Source organism: Haliotis rufescens, unplaced genomic scaffold (assembly GCF_023055435.1).
Source record: "Haliotis rufescens isolate VD_foot unplaced genomic scaffold, xgHalRufe1.0.p SCAF_1, whole genome shotgun sequence".
In the NCBI taxonomy this organism is placed as follows: Eukaryota; Metazoa; Mollusca; class Gastropoda; order Lepetellida; family Haliotidae; genus Haliotis; species Haliotis rufescens.
Genome location: NW_025963779.1, coordinates 67450051 through 67466836, shown reverse-complemented (window position 1 = coordinate 67466836; position 16786 = coordinate 67450051). Strand labels below are relative to the sequence as shown.

Here is a 16786-nt window from a genome sequence, read left to right as displayed (position 1 = left end):
GCAAAGCCGTTCTTATTCAATTCTACTTTCTATTTCGCAGTTCACTGTACAGAGTCCTTTAGTCATGCCATGCCCGTTGGTTCTTGGTTTGTCAGGTATTAAATTATGTGATTGGCGGAATGACTAAATTACAGTATCGTCCATTCAGGGACGACACCTGGTGTTTATTATTATTATTGTTATTATCATTATTATTATTATTGTTATTATTAGTAGTAGTAGTAGTAGTAGTAGTAGTAGTAGTAGTAGTAGTAGTAGTAGTAGTAGTTGTAGTGAGGTGGTGAGGTGAAATGGGGTTTAACGTCGCGTCCAAGATTATTGCACTTATATAGCGACGTGCATATGTGTTTGTGTGGCTGCTTGTACTAGTCCGGACTGATGCCGATTTATAGTGCTAGCCCACTGAGATACCATGCCGCAGTTTAACATGAATTCCCCACTCAGACACAGTATACTGACTCCGAGCCGACCAGTCCTTGTTTTAGCCCCTTAATGCCGAGCGCCAGACAGGGTAACAACAAGTACCATCTTTTAACGTCTTTTGGTATGACGCGGTCGGGGATCGAACCCCGGACCTTCCGCTCTCCGGGCGGACGCTCTACCACTAGATCACGGAGGCGGTCAGTAGTAGTAGTAGTAGTAGTAGTAGTAGTTTTTATACCCATTCTTGGGTAGTGAAATGCAAGGGGCTTGCATAAAAGTCAACTTTTGCATGGAATGCAGGTTTTTCTGAAGCAGTTGCGTTTTTGTGACTTGATTCCATAAATGTACTACAATATTGAAAACCAATCTTTACTCGTTTGAAAAATACACCAAAATATTGGTGTCACAGGAACTTTTGTTGTTGAGTATAATTATCATTTTCCATGACCCCCTCTACATATTCTGGGTCGTACCATGAATGGACCTCTGTGTCAAAACTACAAACATCGCGAAGACGATTATAAAATGATCGAGCCGCTCCATCATGTCGTTAAAGATACTGTATTTGTGCCAAGGCTGGCCATCCACTGACAATGTGTTGGACAGCCTCATTAAAATCATTGCATATTATTCATATTACATTTTGATGCAAAATCACACATTAACGATTTCGAGTGGAAAGTGATTGGTCCTGAGCAGCAAACAGAAAGCCTTCTGTTTCACATTTTAGGCCAGCCGACTTCATCCAAACGAAGGACTCTGCAGGGTTGCTGACCCTCTCAACCCACTGCAAATAGACTCGATGCAGTAGTCGTTCAGACAGCCTCTCCTTGAAAACTGATTCTGGGTTGATTTGATATGAAACATCTGAGCTTGGTTGACACACATTTCTGTACCGCCCAGCAGTACAGAACAATCAACAAAATCAACATTGACATGCTTCACAAGAGGATCATCAGACAAATAAACTTTCACAAAAGTGCACAATACAATTCAACCACGAAGAGCCTCCGCGTTAATCAAACCACGCCATCCCATTATAAATGGTAAATGAAAGCGATTGAGGGAAGAGCGAGGGTGGTGGGATCTATTGTCTGAAATGATTCTTCGTGTGAGGATGTCAATACGCTGAATTTCTTGTTTCGTCCAATCAACAGCACCAAAAGAATACGAAAGGACGGATAGAGCATAAGTTTTTGTGGCTTTGACTTTATTGCGAGCGTTCAGCTCTGAACTCCAGATTTCCATAAGTCTACATTAGTATTTATTATCGTCATTATTGTTGTTATGAAAGCGTAACATGATTGATGCGTTTTTTAAATCCACTCTGACGCTGGTACTGTGGTCATGTCAAAGGGTATATATTATGCGTTATCTGCGCTTCTGAGGGAAGATACGAGCACAAGAACTGGTGTAGGTTCGAAAGGTCGAATTATTTATTCGATCTTTGAGCAATGATTTGTAACCTTACAACTCTGTTATCTCTGATGTGACCTTGATCCTACTCTTCCTCCATTGGTAACGAGACAGACACACACTTACAAAGACGTGATCGAATGTATTCTGACTTATTTTCATACATAGATATACTGTTAAGTCAATAAGGTTGATAAATAAAAACGATTCATCAAGTCTTTAATCACAACCCTCCGGGTATCCATTTTCGTCGTTGTAAGAAGAGAGGGACAGATAACCAAATGGTACAGACAGTTTAAACAACTTAAACAACTGATTCGCGCGATCTAATATATAATCTGGATCAACCACTGATTCAGAGAATAGTATCTGACGCATAGTCGCCAAAGAAAAGTGTTATCAGATAAAGACAATACCTACAAGGACCATGTAATATGTCCAAGGCCTTAAGCTAGGTGAGGTGCAATTGGGTTGGGACGTGACCTCTGTATGTGTGTGTGTGTGCGTGCGTGCGTGCGTGCGTGCGTGCGTGCGTGCGTGCGTGCGTGCGTGCGTGCGTGTGTGTGTGTGTGTGTGTGTGTGTGTGTGTGTGTGTGTGTGTGTGTGTGTGTGCGTGTGTGTGTGTGTACCGACATTAAACACTAATATGATGACACCGGCTCAACATTTGACACAGCTATAGTTAAGGTGGAAGGTGTGAAAATATAATGATAATCATATTGTATATTAAATTAAAATTGTACAATTTGTTTGGGTACACATGCTAGACATGTTTAGTTCTAAACGTGTTGATGATTGTGTTCTAAAACTAAACACCAAATCTAAATATCAATTTCCGCCAAACTCTGTGTTCTGTGTTTGTCACATTTGCAGCAGATACCATGAGCAAACATCGCCATACTAGCAGTAATGAAACCAGGTGATCGTGAACAATTGGACTTGAAACAGCCCTTTAAGAAGCATTGTTGTTTCATGCATAGGTAATATCATCAATATTTAAATGTTACTTGTAAATGCTTCATGCAAATTTCAGACCTAACACTATTCTCTCCTAAACTGTGTCGATGTTCCAACTAAAGCCTAAATTAAATAGCTAATCCGATAAAATATTAAGAGACTAAAAACACATATGAAGCACATTGATTGTGGATTATGTGAATCTTTTCAAACCGATTCTCAACAGGAGACGCCCATCTGGATGGATGTTTGTAGCTTTGTTTATAGCGTTGTAGATAAAACACACATAATCGCCCATCTCAATCTGTTAGTGTTCTATTAGACGGCGATAATAGCCTGGTTTATAGGAATACACGCTTCATGTTAGGGAGAAGTGGCTGTAGGATTTATGAAAATCCTCCCAAGAAACTAATGAATCACTATGATTAATAGGAGTTCAACGGTCTTGTATGATGGAGGAGACCCATAGGAGCTTTGCGTGCTTCTTATGTACACCCTTTACCACTGGGGAGAACTGTCCAAGTATTTCATATAATATTCGTTCTTTTAGATTGCTTGAATGGATGGCCAGGGCAACTTAGCACAACACTAGATAGAAAAGATTTGTTTATTCTAAATTTTCAGATACTTACACTTCATCCAAAATAGAATTGACTAATTAACATCTTAACTGATATTCCATGTTTTTGGTGATTATTCTGTTAGCGTGAGTGTGTGTGTTATCTATAAATAATGTAAACGTCAAACGTCAAAATCATGTTGTAGTCAAAGGTTAATACAGCATGCTCTAATGCACGTATTGCACGTTTGTAAGTTTGAAAAGTCTACTCGATTCCTAGCAAAAAATCCGTATAGATCAAAACCGTCGAGTCAAGGTCAACTCGGCGGATCAGATACCCCTACTGTAAAGTAAATCAATTGTCGGATTGTTTTCTTGAAGTTGTAAAAATATTTATCCGTTGAATCTATTAATTAAATGTAGCCCAAACAAATTAGAAGAGAACGCAAGCGTGTGTCTTGGACTTTTCGTGCACTGGAGTACCTAGGGAACATGTGCTGTGTTGTGAAACTCCGTTAGTCAGGACCCTATTTGTCTGAAAAAGCCGCCTTTAAGACGGAGACGTTTTTATATATACGTGTCCCAAGTTTGCCATAACTCAAATACAACTAACTCGTTCATCTGGAAAAATGTGCATCCGGATGATTTACCTAGGAACTGCATTGTCCTTATTGACGAGTAACACCTTTTCTCCAATACCTGGCATCATCACTATTTCATAGTGATTCATACACACATGCTTATGCTTTTGTAGGAATCGTATAATGGACCCTGTTAATAGAGATTTCTCAATTGAGATTGTATTCAGTGCAAATGCTTCTCTGTGGCATTCGAAATTGAAAATCTTCACACGGATCAACATGAAACGATTGCCTTAGAGTTTTTCGGTTACTCTAAAACTCTTTATTTCAAACACACCACCAGTTCTAAAATGTAATTTATATTCATCAGATACAGTCTCGTCTTATGAAAGTGTTTTCTCAACCGAAGTTCCAGTTGTTCTGATCGGCAACGGAAACTATGAAGTTAAATTACGTTAATGTATAATACAGACTGATGGTGTAAAGCATTACGTAGAATTGTCTATACAGTGTCAGGTACAGTTAGCCAATATCTATATAACTGAAATTGCTCCTTATCCAATATTCTTATCGACCCGAGTCAAAAAAGATTTCAGATAAACTTTTTCTTAAAGGATCAAAGGACATTTTAAGAAACACTTTCTAGATTCTCTGGAGAAAGAAGAATAAATTAATGAATGAATATGGTTTTATGCCGCTTTTAGTATTATTCCAGCAATATGACGGCGGGGACCACCAGAGATGGGCTTCACACATTGTACCCATGTGGAGAATCGAACCCGGTGTGGCATGATTAGGTCACCCCGCTAAATGTCCCTCAAGAATGATTTCGTCCTAAGATCGAATCACCCACGAGCGACATGATTCCAGAAGGGACACACTCTAGAGTGAAATTAGACCGCCTCCGTGGTCTAGTGGTAGAGCGTCCGCCCGGAGAGCGGAAGGTCCGGGGTTCGATCCCGGGCCGCGTCATACAAAAAGACGTTAAAAGATGGTACTTGTTGTTACCCTGTCTGGCGCTCGTCATTAAAGGGCTAAAACAAGGACTGGTCGGCTCGGAGTCAGTATACTGTGTCTGAGTGGGGTATTCATGTTAAACTGCGGCATGGTATCTCAGTGAGCTAGCACTATAAATCGGCATCAGTCCGGACTAGTACAAGCAGCCACACACACACACATACACGTGCATGCACGTCGCTATATAAGTGCAATAATCTTGGACGCGACGTTAAACCCAATTTCACCTCACCTCACCTAGAGTGAAATTATCCAAGGATCCAATCACTCCCCTCTCAGGATCAAAACACTTCAGGATATAATCAATCCCCCACAGGGTCAAATCACTTCCCTTTAAGGAATGCAAAATACACATTTATTTATTTGGAAAAAATATAACTCAAAAGGGATACAAAATCTCATAATAATTATCAACAGGGGTGTTACCACTGTATCATGTGTGTATGTGGTGTTGTTGTGACATTCACATGTTTACGAATAATGTTTTACTAGTATGAAATTCATTCAAGAAGTTGTATCATTCTTCTTTTCAAACTAACCGCGCTTAATTGTTGCAACTAACCAGAGTAAAAGAAAAGCATGAGTCAGATGGGGTTTTTTTCCAGTGAAGACTAAATTAATGATGTATGATTCGGCAGCTGTTAAAGATAATGTTAATTTAGTTTATTTGAATTAAATAAAATGATTGAAAAATAACTCATCTAAAATATTTACACGTATACATAAATATATATAGATGATTATGTTTTATTTAAGAAATAAACGAGTGGGAGTTGTTTATCGTACAATAAAACACGAGGGGCGCGGGGTAGAGGGTAGACATTTGCTCAAGTTTGAGTTTGTTTTTGTGCTTGTATTATTGATTTTGATGATGTCCAACATGAAATGTCGTCAGCGAATTTAACTGTTGAAACATTTTAGAGTGGGTGTTCTTTGTGCTGTGATTAATGCGTCTTGGGAAGGGGATGGGCCGAGGACCATAAACATAAAATGAACGAAATATTGTACTATATAAGTATGAAATCAATATTTCAAATCAATAATCAAATAATTCGCAATGCATCGTCTCTTCTCTGAAGCAATCGGATATCCGTTTGTGAGAAGATTAACTGTCAGAAACACACTACAAGCAATCACGTATTGTCTTAAACCCACAGTGTCAAGGAAAACAGAAAACTCGCCAATGATGCATGATTCATATATGAAACGTAATTCTATTATTGAATGGCATGGTCTACAAGTAACAAAAACTAAGGATTAAGAAGGGTTAAGTCAAACATTACTTTTGTTTGTTTGTTCTTTAACGTCATACCCAGCAATATTCCACTTGTATGACAGTGGTCTGTAAATAATCGAGTCCGGACCAGACAATGCAGTGATTGACATCATGAGCATCGATCTACGCAACTGGGATACAATGACATTCATCAACTGATCATGAGTCACTGAGCCTGATCACCCGATCCCGTTAGTCGCCTCTTACGACAAGCGTGGGTTGCTGAAGTTCTAACCCGGATCTTCACGGGTCTATCGTCACTAATTCCATAAAAAACAAATGACAGATGGAGTTTATGACTAATGAACTCTACACTTGCATATAGATTAAATACATGTTTTTAATAACCTTTAATGGGCCTAGAAGTATATTGACAAGACATAGTTGTGTCTCTTTTTACTTATCTTACAATTGAATAATACAATAAGTAGAAGCGCGTAACTGGTACAATGTTGTATTTAACACTATAAAATGTCAATTCCTTAAAGGAATTACCGCGTTTATTTAAATTTATATCTTAAAATGCTTATTTTATCGCGCATAATATTTAGTGGAATTTTCAAGTTATTGGGTATTTAAGGATATTAAATCTTTACGTGTACATGAAGTATGTAAACGGTATATATAGCCAATTTTAATGTTTGTATATGTGATTTGTTAGTGTAGGTCGCCGCCTATTGACAATACAGTATGCAAAAAGGGAGGTGTTTTCATCCTGCAAAGGGGGAGCGTTATGATCCTTAGGGGAGTGATTTGATTGCAGGATGGAATCACTCTTGACTGATTTGGTCCTAGGGAGTGACCCACTCCTCCAACACTGGCACGACGAGCGAACGTTTTAACCACTAGGCTACTCCCATCGCCCCAGAGAAAGAGGAGGTTAGCGAAGAGATCTGATTGTAGTAGAGATTTCTTATGAATATGGAAACGGTTCTGTCACTTTTATATATTACAATAGAACAACAATGGTGTCGCTACCACTATGTAGATTGTTTGTGGGAGTTGACGTGTAAATAAGGGCGACACACCTTTTCCATAATCAAACTAAATATTTGCTAAAATCAGAGTCGTTTGTACGATTCCGACTGTAGCAATCATAATTACACCACATTATTAGGGCATGGGGTAAAAGTGCTGTGGTTAACAAATCTTCACATTCTAATCAGCAAATGATAAGGATAACTCGTGCGTTTGATGACATTTCTTCACTCCTTCTTCTTCTTCTTCATCTTCTTCTGGACCGCCTCCGTGGTCTAGTGATAGAGGGTCCGCCCGGAAAGCGGAAGGTACGGTACAGTAACTTATCTCATGGCGATGTTATAGGTACGGTGTTAAATTAATCTTTCTTATACAGATGAAAGTAATTTGTAACTTTCACAGTGTCTGTGATACTATCAAGTTGATTTATTGGAAATGACTTTCATCGTAGCTTATTTGAAGTGACTGACATATGAACACATACATGTACTTCAAAGTAAGTTTTTACATTTTTTTACTAAGATCTCACAAAAATCAGGTCTAATTGAAGACGGATCCATGAGGTTCTGTTTACTTGATTTCTACACGGTTATTACTTTGAGTTATGTATCTCTCATCTTGCCCTGTATTGACGCAGATGACATGCTGCTGATGCATCTAAAAGAAGAATGTTCTTCCTTTCAAATTTCAAAATCAATATGACATATGGAACAGACGCATATTTACTCTCACACCTTGTTAGAAGGAGCTCGCTTTTTCCAAAACCTAACACAAGAGATTATTGTGATGCTGAAATTAGATACGAAATTGCCCCTCTAAAAACTATTACTTTGTAAATATCAAGATGGAACTCGGACTCATATATTCCAGTATGGCTACGTACACCAGTGCAATTCGTGTACATTTGCCCTCTGTTCACAGGCCGATACGGGTGTATAACAGCATAATGTAAAAAAGATATTCAGGTACGTGTGTACGTTTAACTTTTCAAAGAACGAACATATGAGAAGAAGCAAGGTCATAGAAGTCTTTTTAATATTAGCTTCTGGACATTAAAATATATACTAATCCGACGGAGTTAAAGAAACCCGACCCTTTCATGTTACTGTCGTGATTGTCATGCGAAACAAGTAGAGTTATATCTACTGCTCTTTAACCTCTCTTGAATTTATTAATAACAGTTTAGTTTATAGTTTTACTAATTTGTAAGCACATATTTTATAACGTAGGATCACAGATAAATGTCACAAACAAAGCATTAAATTGTACTCGTGAATGACCTTCTTGTACAACATTTGATCTTGAAGTTAAATATACCTCGAAATCATGGAACGTTTTCCTTAATTGAATCACTCCAATTAAAGAGTTTAATGTAGAATTGCTTAAGAAAATGAATTAATGTAAAGAACGTGCATATGAATGCCGTCTTGGTAGCGTTCTGTCAGCCAATACCAGACATGTCTATTCACTGTTATTGACTTTAACTCGTAACACAATATACCATTCTCATGGCATTGATAATGACCGGTTGAAGGAAATCAGATTAGATCGTTCCGGTTGACGAATGTTGGAGTATTTATGTCTAGGTCGATCTTTTGTCATCCCTTTAACTACACGATTTCGAAGTATTTTCACTTGGATTTCTGTGATGGAGCTTTTGTTCTCTGGCGTTGCCCAGAGACAGTATTTGTTTTCTTAGAGGTTATACCCAATGTATACAAATCATTTATGCTATCGTCGCTGAATCATGCATGATGCAGACTTATATTTAAGGATCCTAACTTCTCACAATAGTTTCCTATGGTGTTTATGTTCAAAATATGTTCACACACGCTGTTAGTGCTCACAGATTAACCGCCGTCATAAAGCTGGAATATTGCTGAGAGGGGCGTTAAACAACAAATGCTTACATATTCCATCGGGCGCAAAATGCTAAGAGCAGTGTAAGTTATATGAATAGATCACTGGAAATCAGGGATGACACCCGGTGTTCGCGAAAAGGGTAAGCATGTATAGTAAGAAATCTTTACTAAAAGCAGAGCCCATTGTACGATTCCGACTATATCCAAAGCGTCCGTTCATGAATCACAATCAAATAGTGATGATATCAGATGTTCGCCAAAAGGTGAGCGTTTCCTTCCCCACCATTGGCACCCGTCGTTGTTAGTACTTACATACACTAGTACTATTAGTGCTTCAATATGCTATTTGTGCAAATTCTTTTAATCTGCTAAAGGAACATGACATACTACTGGATAATTTGACAATAATGAAAAGTCTACATTTGTTACTTTATAGTTTGTGTAATTAGGGCAGTAATGAACTACAGTCTGTGCCTTTATGTAATTGCTAATATCATGAATTATAGCTCATATATATGTCACGAGTATAACTGGGTAATAAAAGGAGTAATCATTCATATTCCGACTTTGACAGATAGCGGATTAATTAGGTTAAGAAATGTTTGTCTCAAAGAAAATTGCGAATAATGGTGTTATAATAGTGTCATTATTTTTTTTCCACGTTTAACAACATCTCATAATTACTATCATCAGTCAGGGATAGGAAATAGTCTCATATGACACTATGCATAAAGGATTTCATAAACACCGTTCAGGGTTTACAAATCCAAGAAGACCCTGGCCCTGGTAAAGGATTATCAACGAGCATGAGCAATATCAAGCATCACGTTACAATAATTAGCATTGCAAGGAAAAACATTACATTTCAACAGAAGCTAGCACATGAATCAAGTTAGTCCAGGCTGACGTCACCTTAACCTGTCGGTTTCAATTGTTGACAGCATTCACGAGAGGTTTCTACTCATTGCTGATACGATTTTCTTCTTCAAATTTCTTACTTAAACCTCATGCAAATTGTAGACTTATGACATGATCAAATGCAGAAGTATGGCTTACACGAGGCATTAAGGAACCTTTTGCCAACTTCAATGGGAATTCTAACTATGAGAAGTGCAGATGTATGGCTTACATAGGAAGAAAAGTGTGTTTTTCTAACTTCAAGAGAAATTCTGTGAACAAAACATCTAAGTAAAACCAGCTTGGTCAAAGACCTGCTCATGTTCAAATACTGAACAGTCACATCATGAAACCCTCTTAAATCAGCCTTATGAATATATTTTGATGTTGTTACAAGTAAAGAGAAACTGGTAGTATTGAAAAGGACAAAGTCGTCTTCCATCAACGCATCTGAGCTCAGATTATTGTGATTTCTTTGCGTGTTTCTTTGTCCATTTGTGTGTTTCTTTTGCAATCCCCGAAAAATAACCAAATTCCATTATGTAAAAACATTTGATTTTTCAACTTTGTACACCACTATTCCACACGAAGAACATTAGGAAACAACTCATTCCTTGATCCATGGGGCATTTGTTACTGAACGTGGGGATGATGGATATAGTTAATCTCTTTCTTCAAAATGTTCGGGACAATGTGTCAAAAATGAAAACAAATGCTCTCTAAAGCTTACTGAGTTAATTAAACAATATGTGAAATGCTGGACTACCTCATCGATGACATCTATGTGAAATATTGGGATAAGACATTTAGACAAGAAACAGGCCTCCCCAATTGTGCTCCCCTCCTTTCACATCCGTTCCGTTATGCGTATGAATCGGAACTTCACCTCGGATTGAAAAGAAACCCCACCAAAAACAACGAAACTTGACCAATCAATTCAACTTGCGTTCCAGGTTTATCGATGATCTGTTATTGTTCAATAATAGTCAAATATCCACATATATTCATAATTCAATAAAGCTACAGTGTTATTGTAGCATGTTACGTTCTCGCCATTTGCGAATAGAAATTACTGTATTACTTGTGTCAGAAGAGTATTTCATTGTAATTGAAAATTCTTTGATAAGAGACGAGTATTGTCACATGTATTGACAGTGTCAACAATTGATAAAAAAATAATAACTTAATAACACTGTAGACCTAACATGAGTTAATATTATTATTAATAACTTCTTAATTGTACACTCTTAATATTACACACTTCAAAAAATAATTCTCTGGTATCCCTGTCGTGGAATAATTCAATTTGATTTATTTTTACCAAATCCTGATGATGAAACGTGTTTAAAATACTCACAATTCTTAGGTCCCCACAATATTGTGTGACCACTCAAGTTAAAAAAACTATCATGTATTTTTTTCATTGGTCCAATCAAGATAACACTGTGTCATAAAGAAACTTATTGCCTACATAAAAAAATAGAATAAAGCGTGAAAGTGGCTCATAAGTGGATTCCAATTTCAGAATGAAAACAGCACACATGTCATGATATTGAAATAGTTTGCACTGGACAGAAATTAATAACCACATATTTACCTTATGTTGTCCAACTTAACAAGCTATATCCTGCCATGTTTTATTAATCGAGACCTGTAAAGTCATGATCAATGGGTTTTAAAAAATCTGACCAAGTAAACGGGATTTCTACGACGATTCCCTGACTTGTAAAGACCCCGCGTGACTACCACGTGTATCGTCCCGAAATCTGTCTGTAACAAGGAAAAGATGAATCACTCTGAAACACGAAGCATCTCATGATATTCGTGTTTTTACTTTCACCTATCGACACATGATTGAGTCTTGAGACGCGATTTTATGTCGTAGAATTAGTGTGGGAATTCGAATGTAACATTCAAAGAAACGTTCCACTGGTTTGGAGTTATCGATTTAAACTGTAATCGGTTTTGAGCACGTGTGGGTCTTGTTCGGTCTTAAATCTAATTAAACACATAAAAACTGAAATTGATTGCAACATACGGCAGGTAGATTTCTGGAATGTGGGAACTGCTTTCCTGGTTTAGAATGTTTTTTAGTCAGTCTCTCTCCTGCAACTATTATGTTGTCACTGATCGAATTTTACGCTTTGTTACGTCTTCAATTTTATTTTACTTGAACGTTAAATCGCGACTTTTAGGAGTTGAAGGAAATGAAATTGGGTTTAAGGGAATGTCATTTATGTTTTTTGCTACTGGTCGTGTTAAGAAAAAGGCATTTGATGCCTCGTTAAAGTTCTCGACAAGTGTAATCTTGATTCGTGAATCTTGAGTTGGTTTGACGCAAGTATTTTATTGAAATTGGTCCAATAACGACATCAGTAAGTTAAGGATTTTAACTAATTCTAGATAAGAAAAACTGCAATTATTCTTAAACATATTTATCAGCAATTAATTTGTAAGATTGTTTTGTTGTTACGAGGATTGTCTTCACGAGTGTTTTTTATGACTTAAAAGATATACAGTACATCTGTTCCTGGAGATTGTGGGGTTGTGGGGACCCTCGAAAACATATTGAAATATCGGAGTCGAGGAGGATACATGGCAACTGTGAGAGTACAGTCTATAACCAGGACCAGAACGTTGTTAACGAGGATACACATGCCAACTACAGGAGGGCGACCTGTAAGTAATTGTGTCTGGATCCACATCGTAGGGCTACGATGACACGAAACCAGCCACGTCACCGAGCCTGACAACCTGATCCATTTCGTCATCTCAAGCATAAGTGAGTGAGTTTGGTTTTACGCCGCTTTTAGCAATATTCCAGCAATATCACGGCGGAAATGGGCTTCACACATTGTACCCATGTCGGAATTCGAACCCGGGTCTTCGGTGTGACGAGCGAACGCTTTAACCACTAGGCTACCCGACCGCCCCTCAAGCATAAGCATAAGATTATAACCGGGAACTCTCCAAGATGCAGAAGTAAAATGAAGTGACATGAACAGTTAAAGTAGATAGTGAGTGAGTGAGTGAGTATGGTTTTACGCCGCTTTTAGCAATATTCCAGCAATATCACGGCGGGGGTCACCAGAAATGGGCTTCACACATTGTACCCATGTCGGGAATCGAACCCGGGTCTTCGGCATGACGAGCGAACAGAGTAGATAGAGCTGGGGTTATGTTTGTATATAGGCCAACTTGTCATTAATATACTGGGCAATATCAGTCCTGTCTGTCCACTGTCATGGATTCTAATTAACATCCTTAAACTATGTACCAAGACATTGATAATGGATGGTTCAGGGATATGTTGTAACGAACATCGTAATCCAAGTTGCATCATACGGTTTTATTTAACAATGCATTACAAATTGCCATTTATATTATAGTCGTGTTTGTGTGAGTCTGATTGACTTTATTAAAGTGTGTTAATTCTTGTTCATTGTCAAATGAAAGTTAACATATACTAGTTAATTAATCAGAATGACGCTTAAACATCTATAACACTTCTTGGTCAAATAACCACTTGGGGACAATTGGTGTTCGTGAGCACGCTATTGATTGTCGCAAGAGGCGACTGTATGGATCGGAGGTCAGGCTTGGTGACCTGGTCGATTGCATGACAGCGTCCTTCAATGACGTTGATCTTTGTCCACGTCACTACCACATTCCCTTATTCAAGGTCAAATACTTGACAAGCGTTGAACTAAAAGAACACCATTTACTGCGGGGGCAAAGTACTCAGGATGTGATCGTTCGAATGGTTATTACTGCAATCAAATTAACTGTATTATTTGAAAAAATGACGAATGTTATGTTGTATGGTATCGTCAGTGACACATAAGAAACACGTGCCCATGTCTGTTCAGGTGAACACTTGCCTTGTCTTTGCATGTATGGGTGTCACGGGTTAGGAAGGATATGGTCACTTTTTCGCTAAGTCCTGGTATCATCACTCTTTGATGTTAATTCTTAAACAGATATCTTTTGCTTGAGTCGGAATATTACAATGAACTCTGCTTTAAGCAGATACTACTTATGATTACATTATTATATAATACATTTGTATACCACAGGTATCCAGGTACTAGTATCTGCTCAAATGCGGTTATATTTGTTCCCCGACCAGTGGATCCGTTTGCATTCCAGTTACCATTCTCAACTCCCTCGGGAGTACACAATCAAAGTTGCATAGGGGCGCTAGAAGGTGTTAACATCCACCTCACATATCGGGTACCCATTGCCTGCTGGGTGAACTGCAGAGGCATATTTGAACTAAGTTTGAACTATGATATTGGAAAGGGTTTGGGCGCTTTTATATTTCCGTTAAGTTTGAATTTGTAATCAGCCGATTATACTTAGGGACTTGAGTAATTAAATAATAACCCAAACCATTGAAATTCATTGAGTGCTACATTAAATGAATTTGATCATAGCTCTGCATTTGTACAGCTTATGAGAATTACAATATCCCTGACCTAGCTGGCTTCGTTAAGACCATGAACATGCATTCGATTGGGATTGGCTAGAAAGAAACTCGCAGCTTTACAATATTGTTTCTTTCGATGATCAAATGCAAAGCCTGAATTTCCATTGGTCAAATTAGCTCTGTTAGGCGTGGTGGCATTCCAGTGTCAATCTATAACCTTAGAGTACATGAACCACCATGCGTCCTAAATACCAAGGCCAAACGAGGGCCCCAATACAACGAGGTCTCCTCAGCCTTATCACATCATTGACCTGTACTGTTCATCGAAGACCAAAGGCTGACGGGTATTAGCAAGTCACAACCACAAACCAAAAGCGCCTGAAGCAGCGAACCTTGTTCCGGAGCAAGCAAGAATACATTGACCATGTGGTCGATGTTTCCTGAATGGGCAAAGGAAACGCAGGGACCTTCGGCAATGAACAGTATGACCATGCATATTTTTGGGGGGGTTTCCTGGGAACAAACAGGCAGGTGGTCCCTAAAGGTTACGTCGTAATTAGGTGACAGACAACTGCTCTCCGGGCTACTGGAACAAACGATTAAATTAACAACCGGCAACGTCACATCATGAAAAGATTTCAGTTTTCCGGAAACTTTCTGGATACCTTAATTTTCCATTTTGGTTCCAGTCCGGAACACTCACGGAAACCTAAGAAATGTCAAAGATTTGGTAGTGCATTTTGTTCAATTAAGTGTGAAAACATAACCTAAGAAAGTTAAAGAGCGCTGTGCATGGTATGTATAGGAATCTTGTTACTGGAACTGTAGTTGTACGAATGTTATAGGCAGTTGTAGTCTTTTCTTTAAAACTAAAAAATCGACTTCTTCCTGTTGAGACAGAGACACAAAAATGATAACCCGTCATGCCTTGGCCTTTATATTTTACCCTGTCGTATAGCACGAATAACACATGTGACTGTCTACAGGTTTTAACGGATTGGCATGGTGTTCTTGGACTCCTGAGACGTCACCATTAAACATACGCTTTGGGAATTGACCGTGATGAGTGTGTCCTCAGCAGCCAGGATGACATTTTCGTCGTGTTTATATCCACAGGAACCAACACAGCCAAATGGGACATTGACATACAAGTATTAATCTCAGCTTTTATTTGGGCAATGCGTGGGCACATTCCAGCATTACCTAGCTTTAAATCCCAGAAGAGCACCTTTATGGTGAACTCATGGAGATGGTCATTTGGCTGTTGTGTGGGATGTATTTGTGCAACAGCATTTGAGAAAACGTCGCCGTGTTACAGGTTTTTGTAAAATCTATATTCATCTTGGACCGAAATTGTATCTTTTCTGTTATGTTAATGAAGTGAAATGCCTTTTGATGTTTCCCTAACCCAATAACGCATACTCGAACAGCATACGAAATAATAATTTGAAACCATTTTGTCCAAGTCAAAATTTTGATAATTATAGATAATTGTACATTCATTAATTACAAAATAATAATGTTTATATAAATAGTCAACCAAAGTGTGTAAATGTATTTCCTATGGTGACACAATGATTTTGTTCATGTAAGTGATCATTACCTAACCTTCAGTTCCATAGTTCTTATTTTCTATTTGCCTAAGATCGAACCCCAGGCCACACACCTTACCATATACTTTCCAGTTTCAAAACTGATGATGTGGGAATGCATTGGTAAAATAAAAGCTATGTTTTTTTGCAGGCACATTCAATTTACATAATACAAAATAGACAAAAGTAAATATCAATGGATGTCTTTGAATGTTAATAAGTATTTTTCAGTGCTTAAATAATGCATCTCCATTTCTAGTTTGTTATATTGCAGTGTATTTTATTGTTTAACAATGATTGTAACTGTGTTACATTGTTTCAGTTGAGATTCGGTAGACGCTCATTGAATTGTGTTTGGACAATGATCAGATGTCCGGAAGTTACTATATTTAGATGCCAGCGGTGTGTGTAAACTTACGGGCCTGGAAAACCGCGGACGGTGATAGTATGTTATCGAAATTTATGTAATGGTTTATGTAGTGAGGGCACCATGTTGCACATTTCAGTAGCTGGTTGGGCTATATAAGGAACCCTCACGTGTTTCCCTCACGCATTTTCATCACGTCAAGACCAGCTTTCATATGAGGGTCGCTCATCATCCCTGATTCTCTGGCAAGCCCATCTCGGACGCTTGACCACTGTCGCCGCTGGGTGAAAATATGTTATTGTCACTGACTTTTGCTATCACCACTGTATTTTTGTTTTTGATTCTGACCACTGCCATCACATTATTTATTGCCATTGAACATTGTACTACCACTCAATTGTGTACTACCACTCAATTGTGCACGGCCATTCT

The 16786-nt window shown here is 38.2% G+C and overlaps 1 protein-coding gene across 1 annotated transcript in view; it reads left to right on the top strand.

Annotated features, from left to right (window-relative positions):
• Positions 1 to 16786, top strand: part of LOC124134102 (acetylcholine receptor subunit alpha-type acr-16-like) — an 83107-nt gene that overhangs the window by 17032 nt on the left and 49289 nt on the right. The window lies entirely within an intron of this gene.